The 19,624-nt window shown below is 43.7% G+C and overlaps 1 protein-coding gene across 4 annotated transcripts in view; it reads left to right on the top strand.

Moving 5' to 3' along the window:
• Nucleotides 1–4,405: 4,405 nt before the first annotated feature.
• The window catches only part of LOC148008715 (ras-related protein RABC1-like), a 54,327-nt gene continuing 39,108 nt past the window's right edge, over nt 4,406–19,624 (top strand). Inside the window, exons 1-2 of one of the 4 annotated variants that reach the window (XM_087674035.1) lie at nt 4,411–4,657; nt 5,106–5,159. The gene's annotated coding sequence lies outside the window, so the exon portion shown is untranslated. Of the gene's footprint in view, nt 4,658–5,105; nt 5,160–19,624 lie in introns of all 4 variants that reach the window. The other 3 variants (XM_087674037.1, XM_087674036.1, XM_087674033.1) reach the window with 3 other exon arrangements.

The raw sequence follows: 19,624 nt of genomic DNA on the forward strand, positions 1-19,624 counted from the left end.
TGTACCTGCAAAGTCCAGTGTGAAGGTAGAAGAGATTAATGACATGCATGCCATTGATTCAGATGAAGATTACATACTTGGAGCTTCTTCATGCGATGCCTTACAGGCTTCTGAGATACATTCTATGTATGCACAGTGCTGGCTTTTGGATTCGGGTGCGTCATTTCATGTGACACCCTGTAGAGATTGGTTTCATACCTATCGTACCATCTCTGGTTTTGTGCGTCTTGGTGATGACAGGTCTCTTGACATTGTGGGCATTGGAGATGTTAGGCTATAGTTTCCTTCTAGCAGTTCTTTTGTTTTGCATGATGTACGCCATGTACTTGCGTTGACTCGCAACCTTATGTCAGTTGGATAGCTTGATGATGCAAGGTATTTTGTGTCTTTTGGAGACTTTGCATGGAAGATTACTCATGGCAGGCTTGTGCTTGCAAGAGGTGCCAAGTCTGGAAGCCTCTATCCCTTACTTGTATCTGGAGCTACCTTGGATCATGTTTTGTCTATGGGTTCTATCCCCCATGTATCCCTCTGGCATGCTTGTTTGGGGCATATGTCCCTTAAAGGAATGAAAATGCTCTGTGCTTTGCATTATCTTCCCCCTTTTGACTCTTCACATTTTGATTCTTGTGATCATTGTTTGTATGGCAGGCAGACTAGAAATACACATAAAAAGTCAGGTAAGAAACGCATAGGCGAGCCCTTGGCTCTTGTGCACTCAGATGTATGTGGGCCCATGCCCTATCAGTCACTCGGCAGGGCAAAATACTTTGTTACTTTCATAGATGATTACTCATGTAAGGTTTGGGCTTATCCCATAAAGAGAAAATCAGATGTCTTAGACACATTTCAGCGTTGACTTGCATTAGCAGAGAAACAGTTTGGGAAAAGGCTAAAATGCCTAAGGTTAGATAATGGGGATGAGTATGTATCACGTGCTTTTGAGCAGTTTTGTGATGAGCGTAGTATTAAGCATCAGTTGACCACCCCTTACACCCCACCCCAGAATGGTATGGTTGAACGCATGAATAGGACCATTCAGGAAAGGGTCAGTAGCATGCTTAGCCAGACTGGCTTATCGTAGCACTTTCGGGCTGAGGCAGTTACTATTGTAGTGCATCTCATTAACAGGTCGCCTAGCAGTGGCATTGACTTTCATGTTGCAGAGGAGCTATGGGTAGGCAAGCCCCCCTCTTATGATCATTTGCGTGTCTTTGGATGTGAGGTGTTCTGCCATGTGCCCAAGGACAAACGCAATAAGCTAGATCCTAAAAGTGTTAAATGCATTTTCATTGGCTATGGAGATGCAGGAGAGATGGGTTACCGTCTATGGGATCCGCAAGCGTGGAAAGTGATCCACAGCCATGATGTCATCTTTCATGAGGGCAAAATGCATATGCATCTTGAGAAAGTGGTTGAGGTACGCAGAGTTATCTTTCAGGAGGAGCCACTTGCTCCCGTTCAGCTCGCTCCATGGCTAGCTAGACATCGCACAGTATCACCTGATGCTCATTGCCCAGATGTTAGACATGCTGATGTTAGATAGGATGTCAGTCAGGCAACCAAGCCTGGGTTGAGGCGTTCTACTAGAGATAGACGATCTCCTAACCGTTTTGCACTCTCTATGGATTATGTATTGGTTACAAATGTAGGAGAGCTTATGATGAGGCTATGCACAGGGGTGATTGTCACTCTTGGGAGAGGGCTATGTAGTCTGAGTTTGACTCATTGCATAAGAATCAGACATGGGATTTGGTTTCCTTGTCTCAGGGTAAGAAGGCTTTGCCATGCAAGTGGGTGTACAGTGAAGGTTTCACAGGCCGATTGTCCGCAGACAGATGAGCATAGGGCCGAGATGGCCAAGATTCCCTATGCATCAGCCGTGGGCAGTCTTATGTGTGCCATGATAGCCACCCATCCAGATATTACTTTTACAGTTGGGGTTGTGGCACGTTATATGGCTACACATGGCAAGAAACATTGGGATGCCGTGAAGGGTATCATGAGGTACTTGAAGGGCACATCAGATATGTCTCTTTGCTATGGCAACTAGTATACATGAGTCATGCGGTACACTGACTCTGATTATGCAGGACATGCAGATAGTAGGAAGTCCACTTCTGGCTATGTGTTCACTTATGCTAGAGGGGCTATCTCTTGGATGTCCAGGGCACAGAAGTGTACGGCCCTTTCTACTATAGAGGCCGAGTATATTACAACCACAAAGGCTTGCAAGGAGGCTATCTAGTTAGGCCGTTTGATTGTAGACCTTGGTATGACAGATGCTATGCCTACACTGCATTCGGATTCTATGAGTGCCATTTAGTTGGCCAAGAATTCGGTCTTCCATGCGAAGATGAAACATATTGAGGTGAGGTATCACTTCATTTGCGAGATCGTTGAGGACAGGATTGTTGACCTTGTCAAGAATCTGATCGAGTAGAATCCAGTAGACTTGCTCATGAAGAGCCTCACTACAGAGTCTTTACCTTCCTTAGGAGATTGATGGGCGTTGGATGAGATGACATCTTTTTCCTCATCCTGTTGTACATGTGTACATGTTGTAATGTCTTTTCTTTTTTGTCTCTCACTGGGGAAGATTCGCCTTTAACTGGGAGGTTGTTGGGGGTAACGACGCCTCCGCCTAGCCGTCTGTGTGTTACTACACTTTACTACACTGACAGTACTCGCACTGCACACTGCAGGTAGCGGGCGCCCATCACAGTCACTTATTCTTTATTCTTTTAGTGACAGTTTGAATAAAGGAAGGCCCGGTCACACATTGTGGTTGTTGGAGTTCTCACCTCGAGTTTCACTCTCTCTCTTGCTCTTGCTCTCCATCCGCCATAGCTCTCACTGCCAAGCTTCTTCCTCCTGGGTTCCACTTCCCTTCCACTTGCTTATTTTGTGAAGCAGCCCCTGTGCTCTGAATCAAGCTATCTGTATGCTTATTTTCCACAAGCAGCCCCCTTGGTTAAGGAGGCCTTGAACTTAAGCAGCCCTAATCTTTCGGTATCCAATATATAGCTCAATTTGAGATCAAAATCGACCAAACCATTTTTGTAAACACTACCTTCAATGGGTTCCCAAATGCATCAAATATGGCAATAATGCCCCAAAATTTGAGCTTCCATAGCTCTACCAATTTGTAATGATGTTTTGAGTAGATTGGTTGAAACTTGATTTAATGGCGGATAGCAAGCTTGGAATCTAATGCAAACCTCGATTTGTTGCACTCCCCAATTCAATTCTTCACTTCTACACTGCCACTCTGATACCAATTAAAAGGAATTGATTTAGATGCACAATGAAAGGGAGATAATACAAGATATGGAGGCTTGATCCATCTTCTTCATCTTCATCTTTATTCTCTTCATATACACAATGAGGATCTCCTGAAGTGGATAGATACTTTGACTCTATGACACTTTATATACAGCCCCTTTTTCATTTCATCTATGTGAGAGAGAGAGAGAGAGAGAGAGAGAGAGAGAGAGAGAGAGAGAGAGAGAGAGAGAGAGAGCTTGCAATATTGGTTGATGAGTTGGATGCCAAAGTATTGATGTCGACATATTCATGTATCACATCGTAGAAGGAGGGAGAGAGAGGACGATGTAGATATCCACAATCAACATGTTCATGAATCACCTAAGAGAGAGGCACCTCTCATTAACTAATTTAATGAGAAGTGGCTAATTTGAAACGACTAACTGCAGAGGCAACTCAGGTTCAGAAATCTCTTAAGTTTTGTGGAGGCTTGGAAAAGCATCGCGGAGCTCGAAAATTTCCAAATGTGTAGCTAAAATTATCTACTATGGATGGATGGATATGAGTGACCTAATCGATTTACTATTGAGCAAGTTGTTAGGTTGGGAGAAGGTTTTCCAATCTTATAAACTAGGGTGTTTTTAGTTATCAAATGACTAAAAAACTTACAAAATCTAAGGAGAAACCTACAAATCATCAATGTTCAAGGTTTTGTATTGGCATCAAAAAACTCTTTTTATTAGTACTACCATAAGATGACTATTTTATAAGTGTATCCTGACTTTGACTTGTTTGGAAAAAGGTTTTTTGTGATCATCTCAATGTGTAATTGGCATAACAATGCGGGTTTGATTACTATGCATCTTGGTGTGGGTTAATACCAAAAGGGTAAATAGGAGGCTTCAAATTTGAAGGGTTTTCTAATAAATCGTTATTTGGAAAGCCTTAGAGGAGAGCTCCCCTCCCCTTTTCTTTTCTAAGGGATTTGAGACACATCAGCTATTTTTCTAAAATTTCTACCATTCATCCGAAGGGCAATGTGTTCAAATATTGGGCTTGGCATTGTTGAACTAAACAGGAAGTGGACACAATATTAAGGCTACACGTGGACAATTTGTACAGAAAAGTAAACGTCCAACAGCATCTGTATATAAACGCAGAGAAGAATTTCGGAAAAGCTGCTGATAGGTCCCTCTCTCTACACTCCTCCAAGCTCGAACATCCCATCTGGGGTTGCTGAAAGCAACGCAAGGCAAGTGATTGATCGAACAAGGCAAGTGATTGATCGAGCCCGGCAAGGTCTCTCCTGGAGGGAGCGCGCTCCACGAGGCCCCTGGTTTTAGGGTTTTCTCTTATCCTCTCAGGTCGGATCCGCCTGCTTCTGCCTTAGGTATGATGATTTCTGCTTTACCACACCAGCTGATCATCAGTAACAAGAGGATATCATCTGGTCTGGTTTTTCCTTTTGTTGACAACATCATCACGCTAGCGTGCACAGCGCCTTTGTATCCACGTTGCTGTATAGCTGGATCAGCTTTTATTGCCCTCGGCGTTTTTCTTTTTGATCTGACTAGAATCGATTTTTTCCCAGTTTCCTTTATTGAGTGATTCGATTTCATTTATTCTTACGAACATAGACTTTTCTATCTATTTCCTCCTCTAATCTGTTGTTTGTGAAACAGTCTAGTGCATCCGATTGCATTTCAAGTAGGTGTATGTCAACTCATCCTCTTGGCAATGGACAACTTCTATTGCACTCAGCTTTCAAATTAGTTTTAATATGTCGAGTTGATGGAGACTTTAGTGATTGCTTTTGGGCCTTGTCATTACTGGTACAGGTTCAGATCATCATGTATAACAGATGTGTTGAGAGAATCAACTTGCGGCTCATTGTAAGTGAGTGTCGGGTCTGATATGATTTTGGTTGGCTGTGAGAGATCATTGAGAGATATCTCTTTCATGTAATGTTGGTGCAAATGCCCCACAATTATTGAGTGAAGTGTGAATGCCTCTTTGGTAATCTAACATAAAACAAACAGGATGTTGATTAGTACACAAACAAATATCAATGCAGTTGATGACCATGTCATGTTCATGCCTAGGAAAATAGCCAGGGATGGGCTAAATTATGGGTTACACTTGTGAGATAGATAACTTCTTGTTTATATGTTTGCTTTTGGTGGATGGGCATGAGAGCAAGCAAGAGATGGAGTGCTAAGCTTGAGTAGTAAGGATTGCCATTAGCGTGCTGTCAATTGGTGGTATGGAACATCAATAGGATATTGGCTGAGGCACACTTCAAAGTTTGATGCTCTAGCTCATGTCCTAGTGGGGATGGTTAAGTCCATCTCATCATGATTGGGTAGTGAGTTTGCTTGCATACATAATATATTCCTCTAATTTACATTGAGGAGGACTATACTTTCATATACAACATGGAAATTAGTGGTCGACGTGTTGTACATGGATACATGAATAGTCCATGCCATCTTGATCACACTGTGATTCTTCCACTCCAATATGTGATTCTCTTGAGGGGTATTTGTGTTGGCAAACTCCTGATGAATTCTGCAATCTACACAAAAACGAGTTAGCTTTTGGGAGATAAGCTTCTCTCCCTTGTCAAGACTCAAAATGCATCGTACGACAAAGTACAGACCGATAAAAGAACACTGTTAGGGTTAGGGTAACTCAGAGACAATGAACACAGAAAATAACTGAAGTGATATAACTGTTGAATATACAATGCTCATGCAGCAAACACAAGCTTCAAGGGCTCCTTCGCTCGTTGTGAAGCCTTGTTTAATAGCATCCCTATGCCTTGCCATGAATGCAAGATACACATGGCAGGTGACTTGTCAAAAATAATCGGTATGCTTTGAGACCATGTCAAAATAGGCGATTGTAGAGAGACACTAGGATCTGCAGGGAGTAACATACTGTGTACGGCAAACACTGAGAGAGAAGAGAAACTCAGAGACACAAGAACACAGTGATGATGCATTGAATCATGTTATGAGAAGAAGCGCTGATATAGCGGAGCCAAAGCTCAAAAGATAACTGCACTGTCTTATTTGAATCAGGCAGCAGGAAATCTGCACAGTGAAGGGAGCAAAATATAGTCCTCAAGGCAGTGGGCTATCAAAGTAATCACTGGAAGGTGAAGGACAACTATCGAGGGAGCGGGACCACATTCTTTTGATGCTGTTGAAGATGTGGAAGATGATCACTGGTTATCGAGGGAGCGGACCACAGTCCTTGGATGCTAGGGAGTGACTTGGGCAGCAAAACGTAAATCCCAAAGTGTTGGAGTTGTCAAACGTAGGGAGAGCAGTCTAGATGCTGACGCTAGGTGGATAATGATGACACCAGATGATGGAGGATGAACTGGGTTGCAAAAGCGCAGGTCCTATCCTGCGTTTTTAGTCTTTCTCTCTCCTCACTGCCATTTACATCAAATCCAGCTTCTCACTGCTGCGTTTGCTGGTGTTCGACATCCTAATCTCGTTTTTGCTGATTTCAGGTATTTCAGCTTGCTGCCCACACCTTGGATGCAGAGGACATCCCGGTCCAAGCTGGCTATTGCTGTCTGCAACAGTCTGGCGCTTGTTTCCAGCCTACCACACACTGTTCGGAGCTGATTTCAACAATTCCATGCTAGCCCAAGGCCTGCAGATTAGTCTCCATACAGGAGAGGTGTAGATTTATGCGTATTAGTATAAAGACCAAATGCCAAAGCAAAAAGATTTCACGCCAACATTGCCCGATTAACATTAGTGTGATCAGTCTTAAGGAACATAAAAGAATCATTTGCTAAAGATTGATCTGCAAGTTGAGTACCGCTGGGAAGAGTCAAGCCAACTATCTCGCCTTGATCAGCCAACTTATCTAACAATGAGAGCATCAGGTGAGTGACCAAAGCAAACAACAAAGGGCTGAGAGGGCAGCCTTGCCTAAGAGATCAAGATAAGGCAATTTTTTCCGTGATCCCTCCATTAAGAGCAATACGAGCCACAACTCCCTAACCAATAGTGTCAATAAGAGAAACCATGCGAGGGCCAAATCCCATTGTAGACAATAATTGCCACAAAAAAGGCCAGCTAACATGATCAAGTGCCTTCTCAATATCGAGTTGAAGCATAACTACTTACTGTCCTGAAGCTTTAGCATAGTCAATTTCCAGTTGAACATTCAAGATGTTATGCATTATGTTTCGAACTTTAATGAAACCATATTGACGTGGATAAACCAGGTGCGGAAAAACTTTCTACAATGTGTTGGCAATGATTTTGGAGAAAATTTTATATAAAGAGCCCATAACGGAAATAGGTCTCCATTGTTTCAAAGAGGTTGGGGAGGGAAACTTGGGCAACAACCGAATGACAACAATCTTCCAATCAAATGGCATGATACCAAAGTTCCACACTTGCTGACAGAGGCAAGTCAATGGGTCTTTAAGTTGCTAGCAGCTGCACATTAGCTGAAAACATCTCATTAGGAAGCCCATCCCAGCCAAGGCTTTTCCTTCGGGGTAGATGGAATAGCACTTCTTTCACTTCATCTTCTGAAATATCTGCCTCCATTAAGTCTACCCATTCTGGTAAGACCTGGTTGCTTACCAAGTCGTAAATATATGGGCGAGCAGAGAGGACAGTATTGTTTATCCATTAAGCGCACAATATTCTCCTGGACATATTTCTAGTGCAAGCGAGCAAAGAATTGATGGGATTGACTATTATGATTGTATAAAGCTTCAGCTCTGGCCAACAGTTTGTATCTTGCATATTCTTGTTCTTGAAGAGAATGAACCCTGCCTTTCAACCATTCAATGCATGTGAGCAAGTTATCATTAGAATCCCTTGATTGACTTAGAGACAAGGAGTGGGCGAATAAAGATTGGGCATTCTGCAATTCAGCTCATAAAGAGGAAGCATGCTGAATACCATACTAACAGGATAACTCTCGGGCATTATCTCTAAAAACAACCCATTCGTTCCTTCCTCCAGATAGGACCTTCAAGCTAAAAGAAGCGATCGGTTGCTGAACATATTCCAAAAACTGATTCTGTTGTAGAAAAGATTGATTAAAACGAGGTGGCAATGCTTGCCGACTTCGATCTGCTTCCCACCCCCCTCGGAGTATATGTGTCTTCGGATGAATCCTCAGAATTAAATGTTCATACTCAAAAGGATTCATATTCTAGAAAGTCTCGCAATAGTATCTCGACAAGTAACCTTGAAAATCCAGCTGCGCACAAATATAAATATTTTGATGAACGTATAAAGATCTGTGGAGAATGGTGGGGGCTTACCAAATCATTTAAAAAATTAACTAGAAATGCACCAAGCACTCCTTGTGCCACCTCTCCTTTTTGGGCCACAGAGATCGTTCTGCATCGGCTATCAGAGTACTATGCTCAAGGCAATAAGACGCATCTGATGCGCACTAAGTCCTTTCGAGCACATGGAGGATCAATTGGCGCTACAACCTCCTGGAGATCGTCGTAATGCCAACGACAGACTTCTCCCACCTATTTTCGGGTACAATGGCTATCACGGTCCGTGGTTCTGCAGTCCGCTCCATTGAGAGACAGTGATTGTTTGATACTGTCTCCTCATCAGTCCGCTCCTTTGAGAGACACTGGCTGCTCGACTCCTTCCTCTTCTTCGGCTTCTCGGTTTGCTACATTGAGAAGTAGCGGCTGTTGCCCACTCATTGCTCAGTTTGAGCCCCACCCTTTACCCTCACCTACTCAGGTTCGAGAGGCCACCTCTGGGAGTTCTTCACCACCCGATATACCTTCGTCGGCACAATCGGTGGCACTTCCTTCGTCATCGACATTTCGGAGTCCGTGATCCATGAGTTTTTGGATTCCCTATCTACTTCAGAGGGGGATTCAGAGGGGGATGTTATTGCTTTGCCCTCAGAGGGGGCATCTACTTCTTTTTCGACTTCAGTGGGGGCCCCTCCACCTCCCACCTCAAAGGGGGAACCTACTCCACATGAAGTTCTTCACCCATCCTCTACTTTCTTGGGGTGGCTGTCTTCGACCAGTCATCTCTTCTACTGATATCTAGGATCTTCAGGTACCACCTAGATCGGGACCTTGGAGGTTACTTGGTGACGAGGCCTTCGTATTCCTTCTAGCATGGATGCACGGAGCTAGTGGCTTCTCTCGCGAGGTTAAGTTTCGGGTTTTCAAGTTCACTCTGTCTATTGTTCTTTACTGTAGGTTCCTTTTTCGGTGGAAATCTTGGATCTTAGGGATCCTCTGCATCTTCTTCCTCCTCTTCTCCTCTTGCCTTGGTCGCTTGGTGAGCATGGAGCCACCTCCCAAGATTGAGTACGGGCATATCCTTATGGTTCTCGACACCACACAAAGTCCGACATTCCTCCTATGCATTGCATGTTTTCATCATCTTTGTACTAGGGCGCTTGGGCAAGTGAATAATTTTTCCAGGAGGGACCTGTCCAAGTGGCACTTGTTGCATGAGCATTCTTTAGTATGTAGCATTGCATCTCCACCTCACTCTTCTCTTGTTCCTCTTTTTGGGCTTGAGAGGGGGTGTTGAGAAACCATTCACCCTTCACCCGCAGTTTACGTTTTGCATTTTTGCCTTTTGCGTTTAGGGTTTGCAGCCCCAAAAAGGGGTGCCATCCTAGAATGACTGTGCCTATTTATAGGCCACTCTCTCATTCATTCCTTGCGGTTGATTCATTCAGTCTGTCATCTCCTCTCTCCAGCCTCTCCACTACCCTCACACCCCTTTAGGAGGACATTGCGGTTCGTGGTTGGTGGTTGTCATCATCATCTTCCTTGTGCTACGGTACCCTTGTTCCCTTGTATCACATTCACTCTATGATTTAGAACTTCATCATTCCATTCATCAGAGTTTCTTCTCTCTTCTCTTCTCTTCTCCATGTTTGCCAAGTTCACTTCATGTTCCTCCCTGCAAACCCTACTGTCTCGCTGGTACGTCATCTTTTGACAGACGGTATCCAACAACCACCGTCTCTCGGTGGAGCGGATTGCAGAATTGCGGGTTGTCAAGGTGGTATTCTTGAAACCCTAGAAGAAGTAGGAGCAATCTCAGTAGCGCATTGTGGCGGTTGCAAGGAGGCCATGGTACTAGTCGATTCTCTTGTGGCTCGAAGGGGCTTAGTACGCTTGGGATGCGTCTTATTGCCTTGAGCATAAAAATCTGAAAGCCGGTGTAGAATAAGCTTTGTGGCCCAGAAGGGAGAGGTGGCACATCGAGTGCCTGGGGATACACACACATACTCTGACGAGGTAGGGAGTAAAGGTCCATTGTGGCAAGCATCAGTGGGGGTTCTAGTGATGCTTGAAGAAGAGCACCCAGTGATCTATCCATTTTCCTGTGGAGAAGTCATAGCACTAGAGTGTCAATATATAAAAGCATAGTTACCTGGAACGGGGAACGGGAGCGAGACCCCCTGGAACGGGGGGAACGCCCAAGGTGGGGGAACGGGAATGGGGGGGAACGGCAAATATCTTAAGTGCCCCAAATATGCCCTGCATGATCAAGTTGCCCCAAAGAATGTCCCTCTAATTGCCCCAATATCCCTCAATGCTCCAAATTGACCCAAATGTCCCAAAATTGACTCGATTACCCCCGCAGCTTCAAATTGCTCATGAATTGCCCCAATTATTCTAGTTTCCCTTGAAATTAGACAATATAAATGGATGATTACCTTGGAATTGAGAATAGGCTGAAATTTGATTGTGATTTGCAAGAGTTCATATGCATCAAATTTGAGCTTTGCATGGACTCCTAATTGGCTTGTGGGTTGTCTTGACACTTTGAATATTCAAGAGAGAGAGAGAGAGAGAGAGAGAGAGAGAGAGGCTGTCAATGCGAAACCCTTAATGAAGTGTGTGAATTGAAGAAGCTCTTTCTCAACATCACTCACCCCAATCTTTGGCAACCCACGTATCAGCCGATCACGAGCTACCTTTTGAAGGTACTCATAGTTGAGGTGGCCAAACCGAGCATGCCAAAGCTTGGTTTGAGTCTGTGAAGAAAGAAAAATAGAAGAAAATGCAGAAGAAGATTGCATCTTGTAGACTCCATTCTCCTTATGTCGTGCACAAAGAACTTGTCGAGATACACCATCAAGAACTTGGAAGTAGTCCTCATCAAACTTGACTGTCAAACGAAGAGCATAGATCTTACTCACTGAAAGGAGATAATACCCTAGATCCGGCACATAGAACATCTATGATGCATGGGCATTGCCTTGCCCATCCAGAATCAATTGCATATCACCCTTGCCTTTGATGGGCACCAGAGAACTGTTACCTATAAGGATTTTCCCATGCATTGGATGTATATGGGCAATCCCATTTGAAGGAGTTATGTGGCGGGAAGTGTCACTGTCCACAATACACGTAAGATTGTGGGGTCATCATTGTTGCATCAATGGCCGTCGGAGGAACATCCTCTTATCACCTCCAGATGGAGGAAGGTAGAGCCACCACCGCTCTGGAGTCCTTTGCAGTCTTCTTTGTCTTGGTGTCCTTCTTGTCCTTGTTGGGGCAATCTTTCTTCCATGACTTGTCTTGCCACATATGTGACAAGTAGACTCCTTGGCTTTGTTATGTTTGGACTTCTCGTCCTTGTTGTTGTTCTTCTTCCTTTTTTGTTGGGAAGACTCACCTGTCAAAGCCTTCGACTTGGGAGAGTTTTGACCTTTGAGTTGTTCCTCTTGGTCCAAGACCATAGGAACCAACTCCTTCCACTTAAGGGTCTTTGTTCACCTTGAAGCAATCAAGGCGGAGTAGAATGCATCGAATTGGGGCTGTAACTGAGAAAGAAGAGTTATTGCCATGTCCTCCAAGGTAATTGCTTTCCCCGCATTTTGGACTTGCATGTGCAATTGCCAAAGCTTATTGACATGCTCTTGCATAGAAGAAGACTTATGAGGATCCAAAAGTCCTCATTTGAGCCTCTAGAGACAATCGCTTCATCATGGTCATTTGATCATACATTTGATCTACCTTAAGCCATATCTTTTGAGCCACGGTCAAGCGCCTGATGTGAGCAATGACGATTGGAGTGCAAGAGAGAAAGAGGAAAGAATGGATGCGGGCATTCAATTCGTCCCAATGTGCCTCTACCTTCATCAACTCACCTCTCATTTGCAAAAAGCTAAGCTTGGAGGTGTCATGGTCTATAGGATGGTCTCTAGCCTCAATTATAAGCTTTGCCAAATCTTAAAGACTCCAATATGGCAAGCATCATCACGTGTCAAATGTGCTAATCCTCCCCATCAAGCTTTTAACCTAAAGGAGGTCTTAGGCAACACCGGGACCTGACGGTCCATAATAGCTTGAAACTCCACATAAATTTCGATCAACATTGTAAATGGAATGACCTGCACAAAAACAAGGTTAGCCCCTTTGACTCTGTGCATGGTGCCGGTGCCTGCCAGGGCTTCCTCCACTTGTCCTTGAAGAATTTCACTTGCTGGAGGTGATGAAAATTCAAATTTTGCTTCAAAAGACTGAAAACTTAGTGTTTCCTCAACAAGAACCTGCGAAAAACAGCAACTTCGCTCCTTCTCTGTGCTGTACTTGATCACCTAAGCCTCCAAAGCTTGAAAATGAAAACTTTTGTCACGAAGAATCCTCTTGATTAGGTCTGCCCACAATCAATCAGCCCTTCTACATTGCTTTGATACGATGTTGTGCAGCGAATGGAAGTGTATGGACAAGATTGAAAGGCAATGAACATGAGAGAGGAGGGAGAGAGAAAAGAGAGAGAAGAACACAGAAATTTGCAGTCAATGAATGCTGGAATGAAGAGGGTAGATGTATAAGGGCTGTTGATGTATCTCCTCAAGCTGGATCTCTCTCACCAACACCTGAAACACAAGTGACGGAGGGCAGGCTGCAAAGTGCCTATATATAGCACAAAAAGAATGCAATAAAATATGCAATTCGACCTACAAAACTGGACAACCAGCAGATGGCCATCATAATTGTAGCCGATTGGCTGCACGCAGCCCAAGAAATCAACAAACTGCTGTTAGACTGCCATGTGGCAATGCCCTTGCCTGTAATCAAGTGCCCATACACTGTGACTGCTGAAAATGTCCAAATAATTGACATGAAAATGTTAGAGTCATCACCTGGACCGGCAAGCAAAGCCACGTAGGTAGGCACCACATGGCAGGTAGTCGGTCAGCTGCCACATGGTAGCAATCGGCTGCATTAATTGCAGCCGACCTGATTATTTTCGGGCATTATTTTCAGCCCATAAATAGGTTGTGTATTCAGCAGGACAGTTGTGTCTCACAGATTTCAGGCTGCAGATTGCGGAGATTGCCCTCACGGCTGACGGAGATCGAGATCTTTGACGTGGACACATACACATATATTCTCTTTGCACCCGTGTATAATTCTGCATGCTTATACAGCATTCTTCACTGTAGATTTTCTGCGTTTCACTGTCTCTCTCTCTGTTCACTCGTTGTCATGGACATTCGCTTCCGCATTGCTTCACTTTGTCATGGTATCAGAGCATTGAAGTATTGACTTGGGGTGGACCCATTTGAAGAGGAGATTTCAGCGCGACACAAGGTTGCATTTTCAGCGTTCAAGTGCGAGTAGGTGAACTGTGCATTAGAACAAGGTTGAGGCGAGCGTGGGCGTGCGAGAAAAGAGAAGATTGCTGAAGTTGCTGTTGTTTCTTTTGCCTTGAAAGAAGGAAGAAGGCTAAGCTTCAAGTGCAGATTTTACCTTTACATCGCCTCCGGCGGGTGAAGAAGGAGTGGGATGATTGAACCATAACCCTAGCAGGCTGTATTTTCACAGTTAGAGGGGGCTACTCTTTGTGTGTTGTGCAGACATTGTAGGTGAAGATGCCTTCTGAGGCCGAGACAGATTTTTAGGCGATCATGGATCGGAAGGTGCCCGCCGTCCTACCGGCTCTTTCTTTAGATTAAAAGCTCGATGGTGAGAACTACTGCATCTGGTGGGTCATGATGCTTACCATATTGGAGTCGTATGATTTGGTGGAGCTTGTTACGGAGGCTATTAATCGTCCTTCGCGAGACGAGTCTAGACTCTCTTCTAGTTAAGAAGGTGGAGTTAGCAAAGGCTCAGGCACATTGGGATAAACTCAATGCTCTCATTCGCTCGCTTTTCTCTCTCATGTACTACAACTGTTATCTCTCATATAGAGCATTTGACGGTGGCTAGGGAGATATGGTTGGAGTTTGATCAAATGTATAATTGGATGACCGTCATGAAAGAGTCTCTTTGGAAGTGCAAATGAGGACCATGAGTGTCAACAAGTTATCATCCATGTGGGAGCATATCAACAAGCTAAGGCAGCTTCAAATGCAGGTTCAAAACGCAGGGAAGGCCATCACTTCTCAAGACATGGCGAATCGCAATAACTCTCATTTCACAGTTACCACCTCGCTTTAGTGGTTTTTATTCTACCTTGATTGCTTCATGGGCAATCTGAGACTCTTTGGTGGGAAGAGTTGGTTCCTATGGTTTTGGACCAAGAGGAGCAACTGAAAGGAACCAATGCTTCAAAATTTGAGGCTTTGGTTGGCCAATCCTCTCAGAAGAAGGGGAAGGACCCAACAAAGGAGGAGGACAAATCTAAGAGGGACAAAGACAAGGAGTCTACTTGTCACATTTGTAGCAAAACAGGTCACTGAAAGAAGGATTGCCCTGATAAGGAGAAGAAGGAGGAGAAGAAATCTTCAAAGGATTTTGGAGTGGTAGTTGCTCCCTCATCAATTGCTTTCCTTCATTTGGAGCTGGTTGAGGATTCGACCCCCTGACGGCTTTTGATGTTGCGTCGACGGCCCCATTCACTCGGGAGTGGATTGTTGATAGTGGTGTCTCTCGGCACACGACTCCTTCCACATGTGTTACTCATTTGCAGCCTTCTCATGGTCAAATTCTCATTAGAGATAGTTTGTCTATTCCTATTCAGGGACAGGGCAACATGCATCTTATTCCAGATGGGTTTGGTGGTGCCCATGCATCTGAGATACTTTATGTGCCGGCTTTGGGGTATCATCTTCTCTCGGTGCACAAGATTTGTGCCCTTGGCCTTTTGGTCGAATTTGATGGGGATTCTTGATCGAGGATCGAGACAAGTTCTTTCTTCAAGTTATGAGGAGAATGGAGTCTACAAGTTGCGGTCTTCTTCTGTCTTGACTTCTCTTCCTCTTACCTCTGAAAATTAGTCCGAAAGAACCAGTTTCAACCCATAGTAGCTAATCTTGGCAATTTCAACCCATAGTAACTATTCCAAGATTATCTACATCACAAGTCCAATCACACATCAAAACAATACCCACAATCGCATTATATTGCCCATACTATTGCTTGCATTCTTGCCCTCAACCATAAAATACAAATCATGATTGTTTGGATAGCCATCTAATTGTACCATGCAAAGAGGCGTTTACCAATACAAACACCCCTCAGGAGAATGGCATCTTGGAGCAGAAGAATCGCAGTGTGATCGAGATGGCCCGTACCATGATGGAGCATTGTTAGACACCTCAGTATTCCATGGGTTGAGGCTGTGGCTACTGCAGTTCACATCCTTAATCATTCCCCTACTTCCGCTATTGTTGGTATAACTCCTTATGAGGCGTACTTTTGGTCAGAGCCAGATGTTTCTTATTTTAGGGTTTTTGGGTGTAATGCTTATGTTCGCATCCCGAAGACACAGTGTGACAAATTTGAAGCGGCTTCCAGAAGACAGGTGTTTATGGGCTATAGCTTGCAATCTCAAAGCTACCGATTGTATGATCCTGTAAAGCGGAGTGTCTACACGAGCCGTGACGTTTGGTTTGTGGAGGTTCTAGCCCTATAGGGGGGGTGAGGACCGCCCTGTTCGTGGAGATCCCGGTGATAGCTGGGCCCTAGCGACTATTTCTCTCGAGCTTGTGTCTCTTGAGGACTCTTCTTTGGATGAGGAGCCTACTTCCCAGCCACTGGATTCACTGATTGGTCCTTTGTTGTCGTTGGACCTTTCAGAAACTTCAGCAGATGGAGAGCTTCTCTTAGGCTAGTCTCTTAGGAGTCCTAGGCCATTCTTATTAACCTTAGACTAGTTTCCATAGTCAGTGCCTCATAGCATCTCTGATTGGTTCGGTCATTACCTTCTCTTAGGCTAGTCTCATAGGAGTCCTAGGTCATCCTTATTAACCCTAGACTAGTTTCCTTTAGAGCTTAGACTTACCTTTTCAAGTCTTTTATTGCACACTTCCTTCTTTCATTTACTTCTGTTGCATGCCACTCTTGCAACATCTAAATTATCTCAATATGAAACATCTAGTATGTTGATTCCTTTATTGATATTTTCATGGTGGATTTTGTATTTTAGTTAGGACTAACATTGCAGGTCCTACATGGTCTTAAGATTTGGTTTTGGGTTCTTGCCTTGGTAAGTATTGTCTCCATCAACATGGAGATGAAGATAGTTTCTTCTCTCCCAAGATCTGGTCTTAGGTATCCTTTTTCTCTTGGCAGTCATCTTTCTTTCCTTTAAGTTGAGGCTTTTTTAATCATTTAACCATTATTTTCTATAGTTCTAGTTTGTTTCCTTTTCATGATAGGTGGATTGCTACTTTGGTGGTTGTGTCTTCGCATTCTTGGTTGGCATTGGAGCCATCTCTTGAGGTGAAGTTTAAGGCATGCCTATGACACTTGGTTAGCATTGGAGCCCCCTCTTATGATCGAGTACGGGTAAATCTTAACTACCTTGGTGGTTGACTTTTCCTTGCTCTTTAAATTGTAGAGAGTCAATCTTCCTTCTTCATCCATTAGATCCATTTGCATGGTGGACTGCTGTCCTGATGCTTCTCAACTAACATGGAGTCCTCTCCCAAGGTTGAGATTCGGGCTTGCCTACACCACTCGGTTAGCATAGGAACCCTCTCTTGAGATTAAGTGCATGTTCCACATATCAGATGACTGATTCTCCTTTGGCCATTTCGGCTAAGGGGGGTCAGGTCTATCGTCATCATTAGATTTTTTATGGTTATCGGCACCACACAAAGATTGACATCAGGTTCCTCTTCCTCCTTCCGATATTGACATCCATGGTTGAAATGGGGTTTCCACCCTTTCTTGGAAGTTGGTATTCTATAGGTTTTGACATTTTCCCTTGACATTGACCTTTCAACCTTGTTGTACCTTTCTTTTGCATTGCATGATCATCATCATCTTTGTAAAGGGGCACCTGGGCAATTGAATAATTTCTACACAAGGGATACTATCCATGTGGCACTTGTTGCATGCACATTCTCATCATGTAGCATTACTCTATGCATGTGATTGTGCAGAGCACCCTTGAGTGGATCCTAAGTAGTTTTCACTAGCGGTTCTTCTACCACCTTGCCACCACGCCTTACATATTTTTTCTTCTTTTCCTGGGCTTCAAGGATGAAGATGAGAAACTATTTAAGAAAATTTTGAAGGTTGAGAAAAGAGGTAGATCAGAAAATAGGGTTGGGAAGAGCCAAAAACAGCAAGGAAAGGAAGATTAGAGGTAAGGTTTGCAAGAGATACTTGGTGAAGTTTCAAGACTATCACTAATGGATATCAAGTGGATGGAAAAGGGTGACTTGCTAGACCACTCTTAGTTGTAGTAGCTTTACCTAGAGTCATTTCAGTCAGAGTGGACTTTAGTTTGGGCTCTTTAAGGTTCAGCAAAGCAAGAGGTCTAGAGCACTCCTCTAGTGATGGTCAGCTCATGTATATAGTGGATCTTAGATGTATTTGGCTTGCATCCAAGGTACTGTTTGCTAATAGTATGTTGCGATGAGGTCACCATTCAGTGTACTAGTCATGGTAGTTGGTATGCACATTGTTATGGTTCTCATTGCAGCTTTGAAACTGTACATTTGCATTAGATTATGATCATCGGAGATTGATTATTAGATGTTGGTTTTCAATGGATGATCATCAATAATTAGTAGTATTCAATTGGTTTTTATGGACAATAGAGTCTTATTGGATTCCATAGTTCACTTATGGTTTATGCTTAATCTATGCTTTGAAGGGCGAGCAGAAATGCATAGGTAGTGTGTGAGACAAAGGAGGTGTATTCAGCAGTAGAGTGTGTAGTGAGAGTGGAGACTCGAGATGGGTGTATACCACTGTGGTATACACAAAGAATAAAAGAATGTTTATACTTCGGGTACGGTACACTTACACCCACAAGGGTGCGGTCCCATGCACAAGTAAATTTATAAACGGGAGCGGGAGTAAAATGGCCTTTACACCCAGCAACCTCCCACTTAAAGGTCCTTAGCGAACCTTTAACTAACTCCCACTAGCCGAATGCAATGCTTATGTTGAGCCTTGCAAGACTTTTAGTGAGAACATCTGCAAGGTTATCTTGTGTTCTAATCTTAGTCAGTGTGACTAGACCATCATCTAGAATGTGTTTGATAAAGTGATACCGCACATCAATATGTTTGGCATGTGCATGAAACATGGCATTCTTAGCTCGGCATACAACACTTTGGCTATTACATCCAAGTACAGGTGTTTTGGTGGTCGGCCCAAAATCCGTGACCGAATGACCAAGCCAAACAGCTTCTTTTGAAGCTTCAATGGTTGAAATATATTCAGCCTTAGTGGTAGAAAGTGCTATTATTTTTTGAAATCTAGAGCACCAAGAAATGGCCCCATCAGTTAAGGTAAATATGTACCGGCTAGTAAACTTGCGAGTATCCAAGTCACTTGCCATGCGAGTATCACAATATCTGTACAAATCTAATATACCCTTTCCATAGCAAATACATTTTCTTTGTGTGCCTTTAAGGTACCGGAAGATACATTTCACTGCCTCCCAATGTGCTTTGCCAAGATTTGACATAAACTTGCTCACAACTCCCACTGCATGAGAAATGTTAGGTCTAGTGGCAACCATAGCATACAGGAGTGACTCACAGGCTGAAGCATAAGGAACACCCTTCACAGAGCTGGTTGTCTATACCTAGCTCCCACTTTTTCTTTAACTCACATGATAACACCTCTTTATATGTGAGAGGCTCATTCTCATCTGTGAGTAAAATGTAGTACAAAGAGGGATCAAACCTCTGTATAGGTCTCCTGACATGTGTAGACCTTCTCACCAAATGATCTATGTCATTAGGCAATGGATCCACATCCAAAGGAATGTCAATGGCCTCATTATTCGGCTGTTGAACTGCATTTTCAGGTTGCTGTAATTGATTTTCAGCATGCTGATTTTGTTGCCCAAGCTGATTTTCAGCATCCCTTTGCTGCCCATTGCCATTTGGCTCAATAATGATACACTAATTATCAAACCAGCATAAAATGAAG

The sequence above is a fragment of the Lygodium microphyllum genome, unplaced genomic scaffold (genome assembly GCF_053477565.2).
Source record: "Lygodium microphyllum isolate KBCC unplaced genomic scaffold, Lygodium_microphyllum_v1.1.10 scaffold_73, whole genome shotgun sequence".
Lineage (NCBI taxonomy): Eukaryota > Viridiplantae > Streptophyta > Polypodiopsida > Schizaeales > Lygodiaceae > Lygodium > Lygodium microphyllum.